We start from the raw sequence: 24560 nt of genomic DNA, 5'->3' as shown, positions 1-24560 counted from the left end.
GTGTTTGTGTGTGTGTGTGTGTGTGTGTGTGTGTGTGTGTGTGTGTGTGTGTGAGAGAGAGAGAGCAAAAGAGAGAGTAGAGAGGGAGAGCGAGAGTCTGTACACTTGTTTGGCTACTTCCGCACAGTTTACTCACGGTGCCGAGGCACTGAGACTGTTATAGTCCCCTCAATGGCTATAACCAACAAACACACACACACAAACACACTCAGATACACACGGCCTCTACACATACACTGTGGTTGTTGAAGAGCCCCCTGTGCGCTCTTTAAGGGGAATGTGTTATTGAAACCATGGCTTTATGGTGGTTGTTGGTCTTACCAACGACCACAGACACTGAGCGGCGTCTGTCATTCACGGCCAATGAAAAGCATAGTGTGTGTCTAAGTGTTGGGCTAATGGCCCTGCACTGTCCTCCCTGCTAGCAGCTGGTGCATCAGTCTGTGTATGTGTTTGTGTGTGTGGGATCATCTCACAATGATGTATGAGTGTGTTATTGTGCTCCCGGAAATGTTAAAGGTGGCCATGAGAGCACTCTGAGTGATTTTCTGCATATTAGCTTTTATTTTCAGCCCCACAATTGAGAGCAGGAAACATCTTCTAGCCAGTAAAATCCACCTGGGGAAGACAAAAGGGGGAACAAATATACACCTCCTCTACCTGAAACCAGTCACTCAGTAGTTGTACTTGTAGGCGTGATGTGACAATTGCTGTGGGATTTGGCCTCAACTCAAGATGATGTTTATCAGTTACATCAGAAAGCTGTCAGATGTCTTGTAGCTGTTCAAAGGTGCAGCTCATGAAGACAGTATAATAAAATGCAACAGGAAAATGTAAATGATGTATACCTTCCTAAATTAGTGTGGAATAAGTGGTTCTCAGTCATTCCTGATTCATTATAATTGCATTATATGTACTCATTTATTTGAGTGCTTGAAATGAGTGTGATCCTGTATCGTGTTGGCAGCTGATCGTGGATAGCGGTGGTGGAATCCAGATAGTGTCAGTGGATCATGACAATGGATTGTGGATTATGGTGGCATCTGATTGTGGACTATTATTATTTTCAACAAGACTGCTTGATAAACAATATGCTTACTCACATATGCTACCATTACTGACAATAACTCCTCAAGTTAGTTTCTGTAATGTTACAAACTGTTGTCAATACTCTTATTATTGATGTTCTCAGTTACACACAGCATCTATTGCACTTCTGTCCGTCCCTGGAGAGGGATCCTTCACATGTGGCTCTTTCTGAGGTTTCTACGTTTTTTTTTCTCCATGTTTATAGATGTTTTTTAGTAGTTTTCCTTCCTCTTGTTGAGGGTTAGGGACAGACAGGACGTTGTACCTTGATAAGCCGTATGAGACAAATTGTGATTTGTAAATATGGGCTATACAAATAAATTAATAATACATTTGATTGATTGTGTGATCGAAGTGAGTTCATAGATTTCCATAATTCTTCAATCTCAACAATCCCACAATGCAATGCACTGTTAACATTGCTGTTGTGTAGCACTAACCCTGATGATGCAAATGAAAATGAAATAATTCAGGAATGACTCAAATGTTAATGTAGCTTACAGAGTGTAACCGTGATCGCTCATTTTTCGGCTCTGGGTCCAGGAAGTAGATCTCCAATTCACTTTCTTGTTTTAGAAAATCCTTGTTGGCTCCTTTTAACCAAGAAATCCAGCTGGCCAGCTACGAGATGAATTGTGACCATAAAACATTAGATTGGAGTGTCATTTTCCTTAAGACACAGTTGATATCATAGAGACTTATTTCTATAATCAGAAAATGAATGGTATTTTTACTTTCACAACCACAGTGTTGAGCTGTATGTCCATGCAGTTAAAGTGACTAAATGAATGAGTGATGGGAAGATGTGTCTTGGCTCTCTTTACAAAATGTCCAGGTCTACCACTGCTCTTTTGATTTGTATGTATATTTTAACAACTTAGTTATATTTACTTTCACTTCGTATTTATTGTCTTGTTTTTTCGGCTTCTCTTACACAGGATGACATAGAACGTAGAATACAAAGATCCACTGGACATCCTACAGTTAGGATATTAGAAAATATTTGCCCATCAATTCAGATGGTTTCCAGCGGTGTTGATAAGGAAATGTCTAGGTCGAAGCAAGAGCTGCTTAGTGATGTTTGTGCAAAGACTTCAATAGGCATCAACCTGCAAGGACCTGCTGTCAGGACGTGTGTGTGTGTGTGTGTGTGTGTGTGTGCGCGCACAAGTTTGTAAGTGTGGGTGAAGCTGTTTCTGTTTTTTCCTCAATTCCTGAAGAGGATTGACAGCAGGTCCCCAAAGACACCATGCTGTCTCCTCTTCTCCCTCCCTCCCACTCCTCCTCCTCCCCACCACACCTTGCTTTCCATCTCTGACTTTTTCTTTCTTCATCCTTTCACCCTGCTTCGCTTTCCGTCCTCCGTTCTGAGCCTTCATTTGTCCCACTCTCCCCCTCCCTCTGTCTGCACTTCAATCTTTATTTCCCAGCATGCATGGGGGATCCGACAGTGAGTTCTCATCTTTGAGTTCGTATTCACTGACGGTTCCATGTGGAGCCTCACAGCTCCTTCCTTCTGAGACAAAATAACAAAATCTGCTCCACATCTGTGTGTGTGTGCTTATGTGTATATGTGTGTGTGTGTGTGAAAATGGCCCCCTACCAAGCCTGTGCAACACGTGGCTATGTGTTTGGCTTAGACAGATACACGGCTTTGCTAATATTGGTCTTGAATTAAATATTCAGAGTGAGCTACCTCTGAAATGACGCAGGATCTTCGCAGACTGCAGCCCGTCAGTTAAGCTTTTTGTATTGTTTCATACCAGATGTCTGCGTTGATAAATCACTCCTCTGTGCTGGGAGGGGATTTTCCTCTTCTCTACTGAAAACTTTGCACACCAAGCAGCTGTTCATGTGCCTATAAATAAGTTGTTTTTAAATGAACAAATGAACACGTTTTTTTATTCTTACAGCACTACTGGCGCTCTGAAACCTGTATGCAAGGGGCACATGGAAGTTACACCTCAATTAGACCTGGTATTACTGTAACATCCAATCTGAGAGATCAGTTAAGATCTTGTGTTCACATCTGGCATTGAAATGGATCCTGAACGGTAGCTTCTTTCCACGGGCCGTCACTCTGTTGAACACATACAGTGTCAGGAGCAACCCCAGGAAAATATACCTGTACATTAGTCAGTCATCACAAACCCCACTCATTTATTATTATTTACTGCTACTCTGAACATTAACTGTGTCCAGCAAATGTGCACTATGCACTAAATGATTCACCTCACCTCATCTATATAAGTAACCTGCTGGTTATTGATCCGTATTTGTTGTAGCGTCTTTGCACTCTGGTCACAATTAGTTTAAGTAGTAGTAGAAGTATTAGTTAATAGTAGTTGAATTCTCTTTTTGTTGTCACTTGCACATCTTGTTTCAGGTTTGTATTGCTGTCTTGTACAGTGTTTCTCCTGTGACCACTTGTGATCAGATCTCACTTCCTCGCTCTACATACAAATAATCACATGTGTCATATGTGTTTGCAAAGATCAATCAATGTCGTCTTTACAGTCTGAGTTTACAGATGTGTCAGATGACAAAATGTGTGTGTGTGTGTTGGCACAGTTGGCGAGAGAGAGAAAGAGAGCGAGCAGTCACCAAGAACTGAATGAATGAATGTGTCGAGCCATAAAATAAGATTTGACCAATTTAAATCAAGTAGGATGCTGTGGTCAGTTTTGCGATTGTGGTGTACCCTCCATGCCTGCTGTTTTATTACAGTCATGCCACTTTCCTCAGCCATGGCCTCACCTCCTCGGTCTAGTTGCAGAAATGTAATTTACTAGGGACTGCTTGTGGTTCTTACCTCATCAGATATCTTTTAAGCAGATTTGCAGGTTTATTATTAGAGATAGGGACGATAACCAACAATATTAATAAAAGAAATCCCACGTTATGACATTTTCTTTCTGTAGAAAACTTGATGGCCTTCTCTTAGATCCTCCCCCTTTATATGGCCATTTGTAATGTTTAAAAAAGATATATGAACACGAATTGAAAGCACTGTGTCTTTCATATCCTACATGAATATTTTCCTCCACAGCATGGACGCCGCTGCAATGTGTGGTCCACGTTTATTTCTCAAGCAAGCCTGCCTGTGTGCTGGGCCTTGCTGCACATCTGTTGGCAGACAACCATATGACAGATGAATAAGAGATGTGAGCCGTGTTGAAGGGTGACAACGGGACGGGCCATGCTTAATTAATATGTGAGGATTGCGCTGGCTTCACTCGGTTGTTGTGCAGTGGCAGATGAAGTGACGGTTTCATGATGAGCTCATCTGTGTCTACTTTAAAAGATGCGCTGGAACTGCGTGTGTTGTGATGCTGCTGTGCGTGTTACTCTGGACAGGAAGAGACAGTTGTGTATTCTCAGGATAGATGTCTACACTGAAGACCACTTTTAATCATGTGTGTGCACAAACCTCTACTGACTGACTGACAGAATAATCATGTAAACTAATTCCACTACTGTCAGGCATGTCAGTACCTAAAGATTGTCAACTGTGATACTGGAGAATGTCCTTGATCTTCTACCCGAAGCGGCCGGAGAACAACTTGGACCTAGGTTATACATGGTTATTTGACCATGCCTGTTACATTACTTCTGTTGTATTTTGGGATGAAGACATATTTTCCAGCGTGACATTTTGTGAAAATTGACGTGGACATCCCGGTGGGTCTATAAAGCTGCTTTCAGACATGCACTGAACTCCAGAGAGGGGCTGTACGTGAGAACACATGTCTGTGAGAGCCTGCTGAATTTCTCTGGAGTTTCTCCCTCGACAGCCCCTTAGTAAATACTCTGAATGTCTGAATTAGTGCATGTGAGAAAGTAGCAGTAAATCCTCCAAGGGATTTATCGCGAGCAAAAGGGTGTGGAAAAAAGGTCCTGGCCACCACTGACTGCAGACGAAAGCAAAACCTCCATGGAGGTAAAAATATTATCAATAATTTTGAAAAATCACAGAAAAATTACTCATTCAGATAAATAATTCTAACCCAACATACTGAAGAGGTATTCAGTGAGTTATTACCAATAACTGCTGCTTTTAGTCATGCAGATGTGAAGTAGTTTAATTAGGTTTAGGCCAAGATACAAGAGTTGCGTCAGTATCAAACCCCAACAAGGATACATGTATTTAATATGCACATGACCCGATCTAATAACCTTCCACAATACAAATTCATAAAAACTTATGAAACAGTAGTAGAAAACACTCAATTCAAATGAACTCAATCACAACAATTGTACCTTTTAGATAGATTTATATTAGAAGAAAATAAAGAAGAAAATAGCAAAAGGTCTTTAAAATCCCTGTGTTCCCCTTGTTTCAGTTCATTAAGCAAACAAAAGAAGAAAAAGACACTTATATATAATATATAGAATTTTAATTTTTTTATTTACTGAGACAGCCTGACTATGTTTTTTGTTTCTTGTTGTGTTTTTTCTGGCACGGAACTTCCTGTGTTGAAACTAATTGAGTCTATTAAATTGATGCTGTTTACCATAAGTGGTTATTCGGGGGTGTTTCCTTATTGTAAATACTCTTTAGTCTGTTTCTGAACAGACAGCTGGGCTGTTTGGTGCTTACAGGCGTGCACCAATGTTTATTTATTTGTATTAATACCAGCTCACTTGCAAATTTAATTAGTTCCGCCCATGCCTTGGTAAAAATACCTGCTGGTTGGCAGCTGCAGTGCATGGTGGGTATGTCTGTGGGAGTTTGAGTTAAATTGAAAAAAAAAAAATCCGGTGCTTGTGTTTGGGTGTTCCTCAGTGCTGTGTACCTGCACAAATACCAGCATGTTTGCTCACCTCCCTGCGGTTGTGTGTGTGTGCGTGTGTGCGTGTGTGCGTGACAGTCAGCTATAGCATGCGTGTGTGTGTGGTAGGTGGAATAATGAAGTGGATTATGAGTCATCCAGCAGTGTGATGAGGAGGAACGGATCGATAACTAGATATGTGCGAGAGTGTAAGAGTGCAGCAGAGAGAGGAGAGTGGCTGGGCCATGAAATGACATTGTGATTCTGGAGAGCGAGGGTGTGTGGGTGGCAGGGAAAGAGACAGAGAAGAAGAAAAATGGCGAGAGAGAGTTGAGGCAAGAGGAACAGCAAGAAAATCATGGACATCGTATTTTCTTTTATCATTTGATCAAATCCCACGCTCCTTTTTTTTTTTTATCATACTTGTAACATTTACTGTCACATTTTAATATCTCTTGTCCTTGTACTTTACCTCCTCACCGCTTCCTGTTCAGATGGATTTACCCGTCGAAATAAAAGGAGATGAAAATGTATGAGGGCTTACAGAGTTAGAGGCGCACAGACAGAAATATGAGACAGCCATTGTAGCAGGACTCTCTTCTCTGACTCTCTTCGCTCAACGTCAAATCCATCGTCTCTTCTCGAGACAAATGGTTTTTAATCAGAAGAAATCCTCCCACCAGAGAAACGCTCATAGTCTGGACAGTGATGGGCTTCACAAATCAAAGCTAAACCCTTCTGCTGCTCCTTCCACAGTTCCAGATATAATTTTAGCTTTGTCATGTCACATCTGAAAGATTTCTTTTTTCTTGTTGTTTGTTTGTTTTTTGCTTCTTCTTTTTTTTTGCCTGTCACCCTATTTTTCCTCTTTTTTTTTTTTTTTTTGCAGATTCCAGTTTGTTTGCAGAAGTTTTTGACATGGACTCACTCTTGATGACTTATTTTTGGTTTTCATCTCCTACGGTGTGTGCATGTGTGCGTGCATGTGAATCTGTCTATGTCAGTCAGCTCAGTGTGGAGGCTACAGCTGAGATGGAACGCTAAGGAAAAGAGAGCCAAGTGAAAGTCTCTGCTGGACACCACAAATGAGAACAGATCGTCAAGAGAACAAGGCTGGGGCCGGCAGTCTTTTTCTGTTTCTCCCTCTGTAGACCAGTCTGGTGTCTGGTATTTTCCTTTTTGTTTCAAATCTCCTCAACCATCAAATGCGACTGGTGAATTGTTCTTATTTTTCACATATACGTCTTTGAGAAACCACTCAAACATGTTAAGCTATTACAAATGTTTTTACCAGCTTAGTATGAGTGAATATTTGTATTTTTTTGCTTGTGGAGGGTCGTTTGAGTCTATAGAAGATTGTTGGTGCTGTGGTCACAGTGGAGCAAAAAAAGGCAAAGCCAACATCATGGATGTTGTTTTCAGTCAGACGAGCTAAGTGACTTCCTCTTTTGCTATAGGGGTCCAAAACTGCTGCTGATTGCATTTGTAATGGTAGCAATTCTTTCTGAATGAAAGTGAATCCAGTGCCACATGCAAGTTAGGAGTTAGGCAGAAAGATTATTACTGTATATTTAGTAATTCAACTATTCAAATCAAATTTCCCTCACATTGAATAGAGTAGAGTAGGTAATGAAAAAAAAAGATGCAGGTAAATGTGTGAATGATTCACCACAGTACACACTAGAATATATATTGAATGATCTTTGATACTTTCAGTATCCACTATCCAAAAACATTGCATAAACTGCAAATATTGTCAAATGTAACATGGATATGAACATGCAATGTATACCTCAACCATAATTTCTGCCATTTTGATCCTTTTCTAAAATGAAAGGCATAAATCTGAGGCGTGCCACTGTGTCATGTTTCTGACTAACGTGTTATAGAAAGACTTGTGTCCTTGCAACACACTGTACAGCACTGGTTTATGCTCACATCCTGAATAAAGGATTCAGTAAAGGATTTTTCATCAAGTCTGATCAGATCAGAGCTCAGCAACCGTTTGCTGTGGCAGTCTTGTAAACAAACACCGGGAAGATTACAGGCATCACATCCCTGATCCTCCCTCTGGACAAACATTGCCTTCTGAATGTCTGATGTTTGTTGTGGAACTGGTGTGGGATACACATGTCCTTATTCAGCCGTGGCTCTTTATACAGTAATTACACCTGGTATTAAAGTCATTTAACATGATCACAGGGATTGGATTGCAATTGGTTGGAGCTTGACCACATGGAAAGGCACATAAAGCACAGAGTGTAATCAGATCACTCAAACCACCACTAGAGGAAGTTGCAATATATATGCAATTTACAACAACTATGTTGGTGTAAATAATATCTGCATGCAACAAGTTTCAAAACAGTGAGTGAGCAGCAGCTAACCCTGACCCAGCCATTAGTCCTCAACTATGGAAGTTACTCTAGACCCTAAACATGGAGCAAAGACGAGAGCAGTTTGCATCAGCTTCATAGATTTCTTACTTCTATTCTTATTTTTTTGTACCTGTACAAATGAGAGGAGGATGTCACTTCAGATGCATTGAGCAGATCTCCATCAGCTCTCATTGTGGACACTGGACACACACCAGGGAGAGGAGACAGTGTGACAGTTTCAGTCACATGCAGATGCACAATAATGATAATAAATCCTCCAAGTCTGTCACACAGCCTGTTTGCCAGAATCATATGCACCAAGCATTTTTAAAAAAGTGAGTAAATGTAAACAGTGGTGTAAGACAGATAATCCTTCCACAGCCTAAAGGAACATAAGCCTCGCCTTAAATGCTTTCTTGTACTTGTGCTTTACAATAATCCACATTCTAAATCATGGAATGTTTTATTCAGCTGAATCTGATGTAATAACACTAATACACTGAAAAAATGAAGAGACAGAATGACTTAGATGGTTGGATAGATGACTGAGGAATGTATTTAATCATCGACATATGAATAGAGTTAAGACAGCTTACTCATGATGTTAAGGTCCGGGAAAGAAGACCTAGCTGTTCCCCTCTTTGTTCTACTGATGGCCTATAGTTGGAGATGTGTGCTTTTTGCAAATGACTTGATTTACAGAACCATAGGTGCATTAAATATACCTCTGTAAGTGTGCACAAAATAATAATAATAGTAAAAATAAGAATAAATTGCCATTTAGTGTAGATAAAATGGAACAGTGTGGCCCAAATTTATAAAAGCTTATATAAACTGTGGTTTAGATTGACATTAATGTGGCATAAGTGAGGCCAAGAGGTAGAGCGGGTCGTTCACTAACCAGAACGATGGCGGTTTGATACTGAAGATATTGAAACCCCAAATTGCCCGTGAAGGCTGATTGATGTATGATAAAGTGCTGCTGTGTGAATGTGAATGGGTTAATGGCATACTGTATGTTAAAGAGCTTTGAGTGCTCATCAACACTAGAATACAGACTATGAAAATTAGCCATAAGTGAATCATTGTTAGCTTTGCTTTTAGCGTTTCTTGTATACAGACAGGTATTGACAGTTTCACATTTTCAGAAAGAAATCAATGCAAACTAAGTGTGATTAACTTGAATTAATTATTGTGTCTGGATGCAGTCACCACAGATAAGATAGACACACGACCCTGCACCAAATAAAGGTTCTTTAGAAAGTTAAGGTTTGTGAATATGTGAAGGATAATTGTGATCCTCCCCTCAAATGCACCGGTGGCAAGAGTTTTACTGGACAGAAAACATTCTCACGTAAGCTTGCACAAAGTCAAGCTAATTATCCCAACATGCTCATCCAGTCCATGTGTGAACTCCTCACCTTAAACACTGCAGTGCACTTCAAAGTGTCAGTACAGACACTAATTAAAAGTACATTATATAAAAGTATGTTAACTCATTTGCTACGACAAAACCCACTGGTATTACTTTTGTTTTTTTGTCCATATAGCAGGGACGTTAGATCATTATAACAAGTAATAATATATAATAATAATAATAATAAGGCAGTATGCCAGTCGCTAGTTCTGATGTTCATTCACTTATACACTGCTTTTGTATTGCTTCTCTCCTGCCCTCTTTGCTTCTTTAGCAGCCTCCACTTAAGGCTCAAACTAGATACTCACTGGAGAAACACAAGCGGAGTCAGGAAAAGCAAAGGCCAAAGAATAAAAAAAATAAAAAAACAACAACCACGGAGAAGTGCTGCAGCGAAGCTAACCTTTACTGAGACTCACACAAATTGACAAAAAAGAAGAAGAGAGAAAAGAGCAGAGTGTTCCATCCGGACGAGTAACCTTTTCTCCAGCCACCAATCAGGCAACTGGGACCAATGTCTTTGTGTGTGTATGTGTGTGCGTCACTTTGTGTGCGATTATGTGCGGGTATTTAAGTGTTTTCACAGTGGGGATATGGTGCTGTGCTTATTTAAGGGAGCGGAAGCGACAAACATGGATATATTTTTTTACTGCGAATGTGCATGTGAGTGTAAGGACAGTGGAAGTTGTGATTTTGTAGCCTTATGCATGAGAGTGTGTGTCTTTGAGGTGAGAGCTGTACGTGCGTGTATTTGAGACAGTGCAAGAGGTGAGCTGACATTTTCCAACCAGCCTGTTTATGACTGGAGGCAACAGGCAGCCACAGAGGCGACATCACTTCCTGAGTGGCTGGGGTCTCATTAGACAGGAGAGGCTGACAGTCGAGGGGAGACGGAGAGAGAGAACAGATGAGAGTCTTTTCTACAAGGGGAGCAGGGGATTCATGTAAAATGTTGATCTTTTGCTCTGTTGCTTTGGGCAATATGTTTTTTTTTCTTCTTTCATGCGGATAAAATATGACTCATGAGGGAGAGGAGAGGTGACAGAGTAAAGGAGTAATAGGAAGAAACGGAAATGCCCCCAAATGTCACCGTTATTCATTTACATATGGTTGAAAGCCTTGCTGCATTAACCCTGAGAACAAGACGACTCCCACCTACAGCCCATGGTAGATTTATGTCGCTGGAGAAGTTTTATATATTTTCAACATTTCCCTTCTTGACAAGCATGTCAGCATCAATCCGCAGTGTAGTCGAGAAGGTAATTTCCTAATCAATATTTCCTTCACCACAACAATGACGCCAATAGCTGTGAAGTGATAGCTGTCGCTCAAAGTGCGGCATCAACATCAATCGCCTGGCCATGCCATTCTCCTCAGCTGCATTGAAGCTTACCTGGTTAAACTATTTTTACCCACAACATGCCAGCACCCAACAGTACCGACACACTAACTGCTATAGCAGCTATATGTCTTTTTTTTTTTTTTTTGCTGGAGTTGGCCAGATGATCAGAAACATGACAAATCTATGATCATGTGGAATTATAGCATAACCAAGAATATCCTCTTCTCCTTTGTTAGGTCTGTCAAAATCTATTTAATTAAATTGATATGCTCAAATGTAAAATTACTTATCATGCAGAATCAACTGTAAATAATCATTTTATACTCATATACTCACTGACGTCTTACAACCCTGTAGTGGAAACCAACAGCTGCCAATGTGAACCAGCCAGCATTGTTTAGTGAACCGACAAGTGGAGGTTACCAGCTCTCTGCTGAGCATTCAAACTCAACATCTGAGGAACAAAGAGAAGGGCTGTGGGTGGCACCCGACCATAAAACACATCAAACTAAACACCAAATTTTCACAAAACTTACAAAGGCTGCTGGAGAAAAGGAAAACAATAATCAAACAACCTGGCCGCACTGCTCATGCCTGTCAAAATAAAACACACTTGGGCTGCTAACCAATCAAACAATGACATTCCCAGCATTGGCAAAAAAAAAAAAAATTTGCACATTAGCTACAATAATTTACACCAAAAGATTTAAACTTCAGCTAACTTTGAAAGTTTATTATCACACATATAACATTAACATCGTAACAGAGACGCAGAGCCGGACTCTTACATGAAGTCACCTGGCAGGTTCATAAGCTTTTATCAGCTGGAGCAATGGGTCAGACAGGCTTGTGATTGGTGGCCGGAAACAATAAAAAACAAAAAGAAAACAGGAGCAGGCAAGGATGGGGCTCAGACTGGTCAGTCCAGGGTGGGGATCAGCTTCATTTTATTTTGTATGGTCCTGCAGGTGGACTATACAATATTATTCTCAAATGTATTGGTACAATCATCGTACATGAATAGGCTTTGCTACTTTTCACCGCAGCATATCATAATATCTCTCTGGTATCTTGTTCTCTGGATTCCCTCCAATATTATCATCAGCTGATATTCAGGCTGAATTAATGCAAATGAATTGCGTGTCTGGGCTGATGGTGAGAGAACCTGTGGAGAGGAATATTAGTCTCGCTTTTTTTCTCACTTCCTTTCCTTCCTCTTATTTCTTTCCTGTCCCACCTTGTCCTGCGGTTTCTCATTCAGCTCATACAGTGAGAGATAACATGGAGAACATATTCTGTCTCTTCTCCTCTCTGCTGTGCCTCTGAATCCATCTGAGTGCCATCGCTATAAAAGCACTAAGCGGCTTATGCTGCTCTTAGAAGAGACATGCATATCTAAAAGGCAGCTTGCCCGAAGATTTTAGCAACATGTTGCTGGAGAATGGCCTATATGGGTTTTGAAGACCAGATAGTAATGAAGCTGAAAATACTTTGAGCCCAGAACTTAAGAATCAGAGAATAGTATCCAGTGTTTACTAATCGGGGTTTGATATGCATCATGTTGTCTTAAATTTTCCAGCTTGGTTTGAATTTGTTTTCTGCTAATCCTGATGGGTCTTGCTACTCCGGCTACATCCCCATGTTGCTTCTTCATAGACTCCAAATGTTCAGTTTGGATCCAGGATAGCTTCTGTTCTGGGTAGCAGGAGGCAGTGGAACTGTGTCATCCATCTTTATTGACAGTCTCTGGAAGCATCACATACCTCAACGTACCTCACCAAAAAGGCTTTTTAGATACTCTCCAAATCTTTTCTCTTTTAGCTTCACCAAAGCCTTAGAGTGGAAGCCATTAAACCTCCATTCTCTGCCTCTGTCCGTCTTTGTGCCCCCATCTTTATTTTATCATCCATTCACAGGACTGAGCGTGTCAGAGCTATCTTTGACTTCACTCCCTATGCAGGGTGTATGTTTTTCTGAAATGTCACTTCCCACTGCAAGTGTCCTCTTCCTTCCTGCCTCCCTGTTTTTTTTCTCCCCCACTCATTCTTTCTCTCTCTCACTCGGCGCCTCCCACTCTCCTTTTCTCACATTGTCATCCTCTGGTCACACTCTTCATTCAATCCCTCTCTCTCTCTCTCACTAAAATGTCTTGTTTTCTCTCCGTTTGGTTTTTGCCACTCTGTTTTCATCTTCCACACTCCGGGCTGCAGTCCTCGCCCTATGCTAATAATGTTCCTGTGCTAAGAAAGGAAGCTGCTTAAGCATTCACATCAGGACTCAACACATGCACGCATGCATAAACAAACACGCGCTCACACACAAACACACACACACACACACACACACTGTGCATCCCTCCCTCCCTCCCCTTCCATCCTGTAGTGAAGTAGCACAGCCTCACCTCTTCCTGTCATGCTGAGCTTAGTGGCTTTTGTTTCTCAACTAAACAGAATGCTTTTCTTTTTCATGTCCTAGAAGACATACCAGATGTAATTTTCTTGTAATTGCTTATTTTGTCAAACTGCAACTTTGTCCTTTTGTTGTTTAACAGTATAGTAGCATAGAAATACGTTATGCAATGGTTCTAATCAACCTGCAGGTACAACTACATTACCTCTAGCTGACACCTCCCATGTTTAAGGGCCACGCTCCAGCTTGCGTCTTCCTTGTTGTGTCTCCAAAGGTTGTGATTGTTATTCCCTCAAACCTCAAAGTAATTATATGAAGCCTTAAAGAATCAGTATTCTCTTAGTGACAGATGAGTAAAGTGGCCAGATTAGACTGAATACTTTTTTTTTTCTCGAGGGAATCTACAAGGAGTAATTTTGCATTTACATGTTTTAGATATTTTGGTCCAAAGTGTTGCAGTGACGTACAGATGGAGCACAATCCAAACCACCATAGATAAAGAAGAAGCCTCTTAGAATATATTGAAGTACACAAGCAAGGAAGTGAATTAACTTGGCAGAGACAAGCTCCTTCAAGGTAGCAGTATAGTACAGTGGTATGTGTTTTAAGACAAATATAGCTGGGAAGTAGATTTTTTGTATTGTATATTTATTTTTACTGTAGGGTTCAAGGAAAATGTGAAAAAAACATCAACTAGTGCACAAAGAAATCTCTCATATCTTGAGATATTTCATTCCCAGTGACAACCAAACTTTGTCGTGGATTATCCATCCAAATCAATTTCAACTGCATGTCAACATGAATGAGTCTGCCAGATGGCCTGGTGGGAGAATATGGAAAAAAAATGTAAAGCCCAACATTCAACACTTCAGAAAATACTTTTGCTTTTAATTGGAATTGCAATCCATTTTTTCGAAACACCCAACAGGGCTTAAAGATAAACTCCATCAGTTTAATAAATGTATTTAGTCATCAAATGGAGTACCAATTATATTCCAGGAATAGGTTTCACGTCCCTTGCAAAGAAAACAAATAAACAGAACACAGAGACGTCTATTTACCACTCTATTTTATCTATCTAAGGTAACATGGTTTTCTTGGTGTAGACTACGAGACAACATGTTGTTTTTTCATTTCTGAAGAAATCATTATAATCTTTATCAGGCAAGAGTCTAACAAAAGGTGTGTATGGGAAGTGTTTCCATTGTATTTTAAGTTCATCACAATACGTGGGTCTGTACTGCATCGATAACCGTTCTTATTAAAATCAAATTTTTGCTGTACAACTTCATGGATTTGCAAAACTAAGGAAACAATTTTTGAAACTTCAAAATCATATAGTTTTGCAGAGATTTTCCAGTGTATTGCTCAGCATTTGTCAAACTTAAGAATAAGACTTGTAAGTAAGGTTCATTAACATTTCTGTCTTGTGTCTTTTTCATTTCCACTCATTTAGTAATTACTTACTTACTTTTCAACTCAATTGATCTTTTGAACAGATTGATTATATCTTACTCGCAATGACTTGTTCGTGTCATCTTCTGTTAACTCTGGAGAGGAACACTTAATAATAATATATGGTGCAGTCAAGGCTCTCTCTCTCTGTATATATGTATATATATCCATAACCCTGATGATATTGTCTAAGGACATCAACTCATGCCATAAATCAATCAATCCATTTTTTGTAAAGCCCATATTAATAAACCACAATTTGTCTCAAAAGGATTAACAAGGTGCGACATCCCCTGTTCTTAACCCTCAGCAAGAATAATGAAAAAAGCCTACATATATTTACATTTTCTTAATTAGAGGCTATTCTGTATTCACTCTACAATGCTTGAGTAACAGTTCAATCACGTCCTCACCCACTCAGAGAAATCCTCCTCCTCCTCCTCCTCCTCCTCCTCCTCCTCTGCGCTCACTGCCTTCAACCCAGCAGAGGGAGGTAATCTATACCGGTTAGTCCTGTGGGCAAATCTGTTAGGGCAGCAACAGAAATTAACACATGTTTGTGTTTGTGCAGAACAAGAACCATGAACATTGGCTCATTTCATTTTTTAAGTTGACCGCACAATTTGATTTGCGAAGGGAGGGAGGAAGGATGGAACGAAGTAGAGAGGAAGAGAAGATTTGATAGACACGGAAGCAGGGATGGCGGATGAACTTGGCACAAGACAGAGATTGATGGATGGATGGATGAATGGATGAATGGACTGATAAATACATAGAGGAAAGGATAGCTGTGATTAAACACTGAGGTGTTGCTACATATCGCTGTTTGAAATATTAGCTGTCGTGTGACAGAGAGGGGGGGGGTTCAGCGTTTACCATAAAATATTTACAGTAAAGACACCTCTGACTTACAGCCTGTCACATGCTATGTTAACCAGCTGTGTGTGTGTGTATCTTCTAACAGCTGCTATGTACGGTGACTTAGCTCGAATGTGATCTGTCCTTAGTTTGCACAGTATATTCTGCATTATTAATTTATTCCGGATGTGTTGCTCATTATCACACAGCACACTGCCACCAGTTTATTTCTTTGCCCACTGTCAGCTGCACAGATTATAACGACAGAGTTTGAGTGATGAGGATCTGATAATAAATACGCCTCAACGCACACACACGTACATTTACCTCTCTCTTTAGCTTATCTCTTTCTTATTCAAATGGACATTAACTTCTGTGGCATTGGTTTACTCACTGAAGATAAGTTGGACCTTTGGAATGCAAATTCAGACACACTCAGCAGGCAATTATGCACATCAGCTGTCTTAGTAACTGCATTAGTTAGTGGAGGAAGAAGGGCTGTTTATATTTGTATGTCTGCAACAGTTTGACTCACATATTTGTAGGGACAGCTCTTGTCTCTTTATTCTGGCTCCTACGATTGTGTTCATTTGCATTTGGTCAAAATTAAATTGTGATATTTCCTTCTCTCCTGTTACATTTTAATATAACGTTATGAGAGATCAATGCACCATTGGTGCATAAGGTTGTAGTGAAAGCTCTTAGCATTCAATGCACTCAAATTTGGTTGACCAACAAGAAAACACATGTTAAATGATGTTCATTTAATCCTACTTATTGTGTCATTCTTGCATTAGTGCTGAGTAAATAGCATACAGTAGGTTTATCTGAGCCTTCCCCCTGGAAACAGTTGCCTGCTCCGGGGAAATTACACCAGTCCAATACAGTGAAGATTAACTTCAGTAAAACTGCAGCCTGTAAAACTAAAATAATGAATCAAATAATGGGAGGGACCCCCACATCGAAGTTGTCATTGTGATCTGTTGATAACATAAAATCACTATGGTACATTTTAGAATTGTTGGTTGACATATTGTAGTGCAATCAACGGAACATCAAACTCTATTCATATCAATCCAGTTTCCTGCAGCATGTGGGCAACTGATTGTACAAGAAAACCCACTGTGCCTTTTAACCCAGCACCAAACAACAGATGCGAACTCAACAATGAGTTAGCATCTACCTGGTGATATTTTCTATTTCATTAACATTATAATCAAGTGTGTGTGTGTGTGTGGGGGGGGGGGGGGGGGGGGGGCTGTACACTGTATCCTGTGCTTTAGTAGTCCACAAATGTCCCATTTTAATGGAAGGTAACATTATTTGTATTTTTGGTCCCACCTGAACCACAACACCTGTTATTACATGACAGTTTAGACATAAAACACTTTCATCTGTGTTGCTACATTCAGAAAAATACATATTTCATGTACTCTCATCATAACACACTCTGCTTTTCAATGCTTACCTCCATTTTGTCACAGACGCAGTTTTTCACCATCACCATGTGAACAGGGCTCACCTGAAAACGAGTGTATGCTCTGCATTGGTCCCCCAGTGCTGTCTAAATAAGGGTTGAATGACTGAATATCCTGTAGCTCCCTATTCATTATTTCCAGTGAGGAATGCTTTGTGCCTCATCAGCATATTTCCCCATCCAGGTTGCCCCCTCAGCCTGCCGTTGTCTTCAGGGTTGCAGTGTGGAGCGAGCAGATATAGATGGAGTACTGCTGAGGCACTGTAAATATTAGGAGCTGGTGTTGCACCATTTGTTCTAAGCAGACATCTTCACCTCTCTCCTCTCTGTTGGGCAGAGGAGTGTGGTGCAGATAGTGATCAGCATACACACTTTTCTATTAGCATCACAAGGGCAGAACTTTATATAGTCCTATAATTATAATCATATATAGATCAACAGGTCATCCAGCCTAAATGAACCACTCACCCAGAATTCCACACTTTTCATCTGTGATGTTTCAGAAGATTTTACCATTCCTGTGATCCAGGGATGGAATCAGTTGAAGTGTTGAGGGAATATTTAGGCATAAAAGAGTCATTATTACAACACTGGATATGAATACAACTTGGACATTTGTCTACAGGGACAGAAATAGGCTAAAAATATCCATAAATCATTTGCTCTCTAATCTCCTTTCTCTCACCCGTTCTGTCTCTTTCTTTGACTTCCTCTACATCTTTTCAAGGCCCCACTCTTTTGATCTCTGAGTGCCTGTTTATCTACACTGTCAAACTTCCATTTTCCTCCACGCTGTGGAAATTCTGCATTTCCTTTTCATTTCAACAACTGTTATACGCCACATCCATTGCTACAGTTTACCTGCATTGGTGATGGTACCCTCCCCCCCCCCTTCTCTCTCCAGCTGGTGTTTTTTCTAATTTTGTCATTCTTGACATCAAGAGTCAAAAGGACAGATAGTGAAAGAGAGAGAGAGAGAACAGAGAGAGAGGATTATGGTACACAGACCATGACTGTGAAAAATAGATGTGTGCAGAGAAAGAAGTATTATCAAAAAAAAAAATACCATCTTTCTCTTCGTCTAGCCTTTTCCTCTCTGGTTCGACAGAGATAGCAGGGATAAAAGCAGGATTCCTGGATCAAAGTTCACCTCAGTATTGTCATCCCGGGGAGCTTAGAGCCCGAGCAGCCGTATCGCAGTCTCAGTGATCACGGAAGGTGGCTTTTAGACAAACCTTAGACACAGAAACATATGATCTATCCTACACAGCCGGGGGAAATTTAGTGTGTGTGTGTGGGTGGGGGGTGGGGGGTGGGGGGGATTCATAAGAGCTCAAAGGCTGATAAAAACTCAACATTTACAGCATGTTGCCAAAGACATGGGCATTATAAGCTCACTGTGAAAACGTGCTGAGTGTGTTAAGATATTTCATTCACTGCTTGTAGTTCAATCCAATAAAAATGAAATAATGTTTTTTACTTGATATTTGATTTGTAGTTTGATATCATTGAACTTGTTTTAACACTGTGCCTCAAAATAATGTCAATCTTTAACTTTTTGTATTTTTTCCCCTGAAATGATGTTTATTCTTTGAGCGCAAAATCCCCCATGAAGCCAAAAGGTGAGGAAATGGTTTCCCATCAACACCCCCCCCCCTAAAAAAAACCCCAAAAGAAAATATATTATCAGATTATCTTTCATATGCATTAAGAAAACAAGTCTTGTTTTACAGTGTGAGGAATACAAAGTGAAGTTTGGTTCATGTATTAGTTTGTTCAGTATGTTCACATAAATCACAGAGCCTCCTACACTGCATGCTGTGTGGGAATGTGTGGGTACCTAATATAGGAACATACAGTAATTGGAACAAGGTTGTTAGGAGGGTTGTTTATGGTCCTAGCAGCTATTTTTTTCTCTTTTTTTAATGCAACAAATTCCTGTGGGAACCAGTTCCTTTCCCGCCTCCTAATCTTCAGGCCTGGATGGAAAGAAAAACATTTTTGTCAAAGTGTCAAAGGTTATGATGTCAAAAAAGTACAACAGATGCTTCAATAGAGATTCAGCAGCATCAAAATAATAACACAATTTAAAAAGTCAGTTGCCTCTACTCCATAGTGTTTGTTAGTATTCATTTGCTAACACTTGCTAGTAATCTCATAGGCCCAGTCTTACTCTATGATGACCCCAAAGACCGTTCTTTCTTTTTCTAAATTAACTCTTATTTTCATTCATGATAAAAACTAAAAGATTGAATCATGACACACGGTGTCGATCCTAATGTACCATGGTAGTCTTAAAGTGCCATCAAGTAAGTGGAGGTATTTGAAATGATATATGTGTGTTTATCAGAGGTTCGCTCAGTTGTTTAAGATTCCAGAGGATGTTAATCTGATGATTCAACGCATCCGTAGGCAGGATCTTATCATCCGGAGCAGCTTTACAACTGCGTCTATTCACTGTTAAGAACCAAGTTTCTAGTAAATTCGTAAATCTCCTGTGCCTCACTGTTAAAATACCAAAGCTGCAAGAGCCTTTAACTGAGAGAGAGAGAGAGAGAGAGAGAGCGCAAATCAATTCAAAACTGTAGCCTGTGTTTTTTTTGTTTTGGCCATTTCAACCTGCGACTACTGCACATGTGCTTATCATGTGGCCGCCTCCCCTTTGCTTCCTTCTAAGGAGCAAATATTATTTCAAGATATATAATATCAGGAATAAAAAACTATTGTGGCTATGTTGCTCCAACAGTGTTATGCTTGTTTGAAGTTTTAGTACATAGCAGTTTGAGTGTTGGGATCAGAATGAAGATAAGATTTAAATTAGAGTCAGGGTTAAAAATATAAATGCAAAGGGCCTTGTGATTGTGTACATGTGCTTCTGTGCAGGTGAATTTGTAGCTCTTGTAGCCCATTGTATCTGTGTGAGCTTGTGTGTGCATGCTTGCCTATGGGTGTGTGTGTGTGTGTGTGTGTGCATGAGACAGCGAGGGAGGGAGAGTCCTTCCCCTGCTGCCCCAGCACTGTTGCCGTACTAATCATTCTTCCTGCCTCGCTCCTTGTGATTGCCAGCCCATCCCTGCACTGCAGCTAAATTGAATCAATTAAAATCTCTCTTGTAGATGGCTGCTGTTACTTCCACCAGATTAGGCTTTGATCAAGGAACACACAAATAAATAAATAAGCCGGCGGAAAGGGAACAGAAAATTAATGAACTCAATTAAACAGTCAGCCGACAAATGTGTCTGTCTGCGGTTGTCAGTGGGAGGGTGCAGAGGCAAAGCGTCCTGTATTTGTTTGTGAGATGGTCTAAATATTCAGGTTAAGTGATTGAACTAGTGTGTGTGTGTGTGCATGTGCGTGTGTGGTTGTGAGAGAGAGAGAGAGGAGAGGAGAGAGAGAGAGAGAGATGTCAGATGCTACCTATGAACTGGTGAAATCATGATAGAAAAAATGGACGAGCGCATGTGCCGCTGTATTTGAATATGTGTATTCTTCATAATTCTTTAAAACACACATTGTACCTTCCACCTTGAATAAAAACATTCACATTAATATGTTGCATTAAGTGCAACAAAGGACTCTGTCTGACACTGTCAATGAATCATATGCACAATGTATGCGCTATTGTTATTTAATTCACAATCATATATGCTCACACATATATACGTCTCATAACAGTCACATTAATTCATATTATTATGTCATATCCAATACAAATGCATTTGAAAATCACATGCTATTGTTATGAGAATCTGCATAAAATGGGTCTAACACACAGTCACATTGGTTCACCATACACTGTGAGTTTATATGAATCCTTTATACATAGTGGATTAGACTTGCAGCAGCTCTGTGAGACTTTTACAGCTGTGTGCATAATGATATACTCACAATGACAGTGCTAACATGCTGGTGTTTAGCAGATCTACTGTCTTATCCTCTTCACATGAACACTGTGAACAGCCATGCTAATTAGCTTTAAACACAACATGTAACTCAGGCTGGTGAGAGTGAAAATCCAATTTAGGGAAGGATGGTCTTAGAATAAAAGTGAGGGGACGGCCAGTGATTACGGTTCATCTTGGTGGGAACATGAACATCTATTACAAACGTCATGCTAACGCATTCAGCAGATGTTGACATGTATTATCCTGGAATTGTTGGGCTAGGACTTCATCTGAAGTGTTTAAAATGACACATTATAATTTTATAATATTTAAAACTCTATAACAGAGCTCTTCTATGTAAAGATGCTTCTAATGTCATCTTCTGTTAATGCTGTTTAGTGCTGCTGCAAACTTTTCCATATCGATATTGACATATTGATATATTTCCACAGCATCTAACTCTCCCTTGACTCCCTTGACTGAAAGCCAACTTAACCCTCTTTCGGCTCAGTCTTTCACATTAAAAGCCTCCGAGCTTCCCAGCCACCCAGAAGCCTGTCAGACTTTTAATCTGAAATATCTGAAGCAGGAAGTGCTGAGCAGTGAAATAATACAATAATGGCAAAGTAGAGGGCATTTGAAATAATAAGTGCCAGAACCGTATTTATTAAACACACACACACACATACTCAGAGCAGCAGAGTGGGGTGAATGACATGTCTCAGTATTTCACTGATGCTCCTGTGAAAAAAAGACTGCACAGCCTCTCAGTGTTCCTCACTGGCCTTTATTTGTTCATGATGGGAACATTAATACCAGTCGTGGCATCGTTCTTCACTGCAGCTTATTGCAGGAGCATGAAGCTCCTCAGAGGCTTTACTCCATACATAATGCGTGCATACATCCCTGTGGAAATGAACAGCAGTGTTGACTGACACCGGGTAATGAGCCCGCCATTTAGCCGGTGTAAGAATAGGAACATGAAAGAGGACAGGGTAGGAAATACTGTATGTGAGCATGGGGGGAAGCGTGGAGAGCGAGGGATAGTTCATGGGTGAGGCTGATGGGTGTGGGGGATTCCCTGGATGCCTGCAGCAGGTAATAGAGCTTTTAGCATGGAAATCATAGGACCAGGACGGGAGTGATGATGGTGGGTGGGGGTGTTGGGTGGGTTGCTGGACATGAAATTGCTCTTAAAGACCAGCGCTTTCCTGTGGGTATACTTGAGGAACCTTGTCTCATCAGCTCTTTCTTACCGCGCCAGCAGTGGATCTTTGCAGCCACAGTGACCAGGGGTTATCGAGAGGTGTATCTGGTTGAGGGAGGGGGGGGTGTAGATAGAGGTGGGGCTGAAAGTAAGGCAGATGTTGGGACGTACAGAGGGAACTTGGTGAACTGTGACTACGAGAGCTGACATAAAATGGCATGTAATGCCTGCTAACATATTATCTATACGAGTATAAACAACTAAAGATTTCAAGAAATAAAGAATATCTGCTTTGTATAACTTGTTGTGTTACCATGTTGCAGCTAGTTCTTGTCACAACCCGGGTGCTATTTTTGTAGATTTGGCTATCGGTCCTGTTGGTGATAATCAAACTTGACTGGATAGGACAATATATTGGACAAGAGGTTGAATATCTGTTGTGTGGCCACTCATCATTAACTCTATGCTTTCTAAAACTAAACACTGTCCCACTTTAGAACATTGAACAAGATTGAGAATATCCCTTGTATGTTCTCTGCACTAATTAATGCCTAACGCCAGTTGATGTTAGTGGATGTTAGTGACCACCAGCAGATGTTAGAGACATATCTTCAGGTGTTTTGGCCTTTTAAGCATAAGTCACCCTCTTCTTGGGCAGACCCACCACAGGTTGATCAGATCTGGGTGCATGTCCCTAGCATCGTGGAGCCATGTCCAGAGCCATTGGCTGTAGTATTCTGCCGATCTGTCCTTTTTACGTGTCCATATTCCTTACTGTCTGTAGTTGGATGTGCACAGCTTTACTGTTCAGTGTGGGGAGAACATGTGACTCACATTTCATTACAAGTGCATTGGCTACTAAAACAAAAGCAGATTCAAGTGTTTCATGTAGTCTTACTGCTGTTTCATTCTTGCAGCATCTCAGGTAATGCAACTCTAGTGTTATTATAACCGTCATTATAACCGAAACCAAAATATGAGCAGAAATTGCAAGTATGGATAGTATGCTTTAGTTTAATCCCAAGATCAGTGTTATCGTATTCAGTGAGATGTCCCGCTCTGAGACATCAGTTATTACTAAACATATCCAGCGTCATCACAGCATAAAAGGCCTTCAGTCGAAACTGAGTTTCACGTGTACAGTATTACATTTATGCAGGGTGATAAAATACACCATGAAGCATTATGTCTTTGTGTAAGCATATCCATCAGGCATTAGAGCGGGATTGTAATTATAAATGACTTTTTAATCAAATAAAAGATGTGGTCGAGGCAAGGGTAGGAAAAGAAAGGCTAAAGCTGATCTGTTGGGGGATCGTTCTTATTCTTTGCTCCAAGTTTTTGGCTAAAATAAATATTGACGCAACTTCAAGCATCTAATTTGTTTGGCCAGACTGACTAAATTTTGAATTTTAATTTATTTGCTTTAAGAAAACAAACTAAATTCCATGTTGCTCTAACCAAAGCATGAGCTGTTTTCATGATGCTTCCTTATCATATGTTCTCTGAGCTCTGTTCAGGGCTGAATATGCTTTTCTCCCAAACGAGTCTCTGTTATATTTAGCGTATCTACACTTTAAGTGGCTCTAAGGGGCAATAACTCTAGTTTTATTGGAGGAAATGATTAAACAGTCAGGCTTGTTGGTTTTCCCTCCACAGTGGAGAAATCTGCCTCGTTTTCTGTACTGCAGGTTCAAAAGTTGATTATTTAGTTTGTTTCATTTTATTAAATAATTGTATGAAATAAAGGGGATCGAAAAGAAAAGAAATAACAAATAAATCAATTGCTGTGTCTGTGGTGCTATTTTCATTTCATTATTTTCTAGACAGTTAATTCATGAAAACCTTTTTTTCCATATGCCGGGAATATTAAAAACATGTGTCTGTCAATTCTTTGACAAATAAGTGTTAATTTAACTTTTCAATGTGTCTTATCCACTTAAGATGAAATGTGATTAAAATTAAAACCCAGGTACGGCTTCTGATCATATAGCAAATGTCATGCTAACGAAAAGGAAAACGTTTTTTCATCACCTTTCATCGCTTATCTTTCACTTCTGCAATTGTTCCAGATTATTAAGGATTAAATTTGTGTATGCTCTGCGGAGATGCTTGTTATAGCTGTTGCAACTTCTGTGCATTACCTGTGTATTTCCTTTATAGATCAATAATTTATTTTCTTTCAACTTGTATATTTGCAACTTAAATCATGTAGTGCTGGTTGTTATAAAAAGACATCATGCTTATTTGCCAATAAATCCCTGTAGAAATA

General features: G+C 40.1%; 1 protein-coding gene across 3 annotated transcripts in view; it reads left to right on the top strand.

Annotated features, from left to right (window-relative positions):
* The window catches only part of nlgn1 (neuroligin 1), a 287458-nt gene that overhangs the window by 249159 nt on the left and 13739 nt on the right, over window positions 1-24560 (top strand). The gene's annotated exons all lie outside the window — the stretch shown is intronic.

Source organism: Paralichthys olivaceus, chromosome 3 (assembly GCF_024713975.1).
Source record: "Paralichthys olivaceus isolate ysfri-2021 chromosome 3, ASM2471397v2, whole genome shotgun sequence".
Classification (NCBI taxonomy): domain Eukaryota; kingdom Metazoa; phylum Chordata; class Actinopteri; order Pleuronectiformes; family Paralichthyidae; genus Paralichthys; species Paralichthys olivaceus.
The sequence above is the reverse complement of the archived record's forward strand: the minus strand, read 5'-3'. Positions and strand labels throughout refer to the sequence as shown.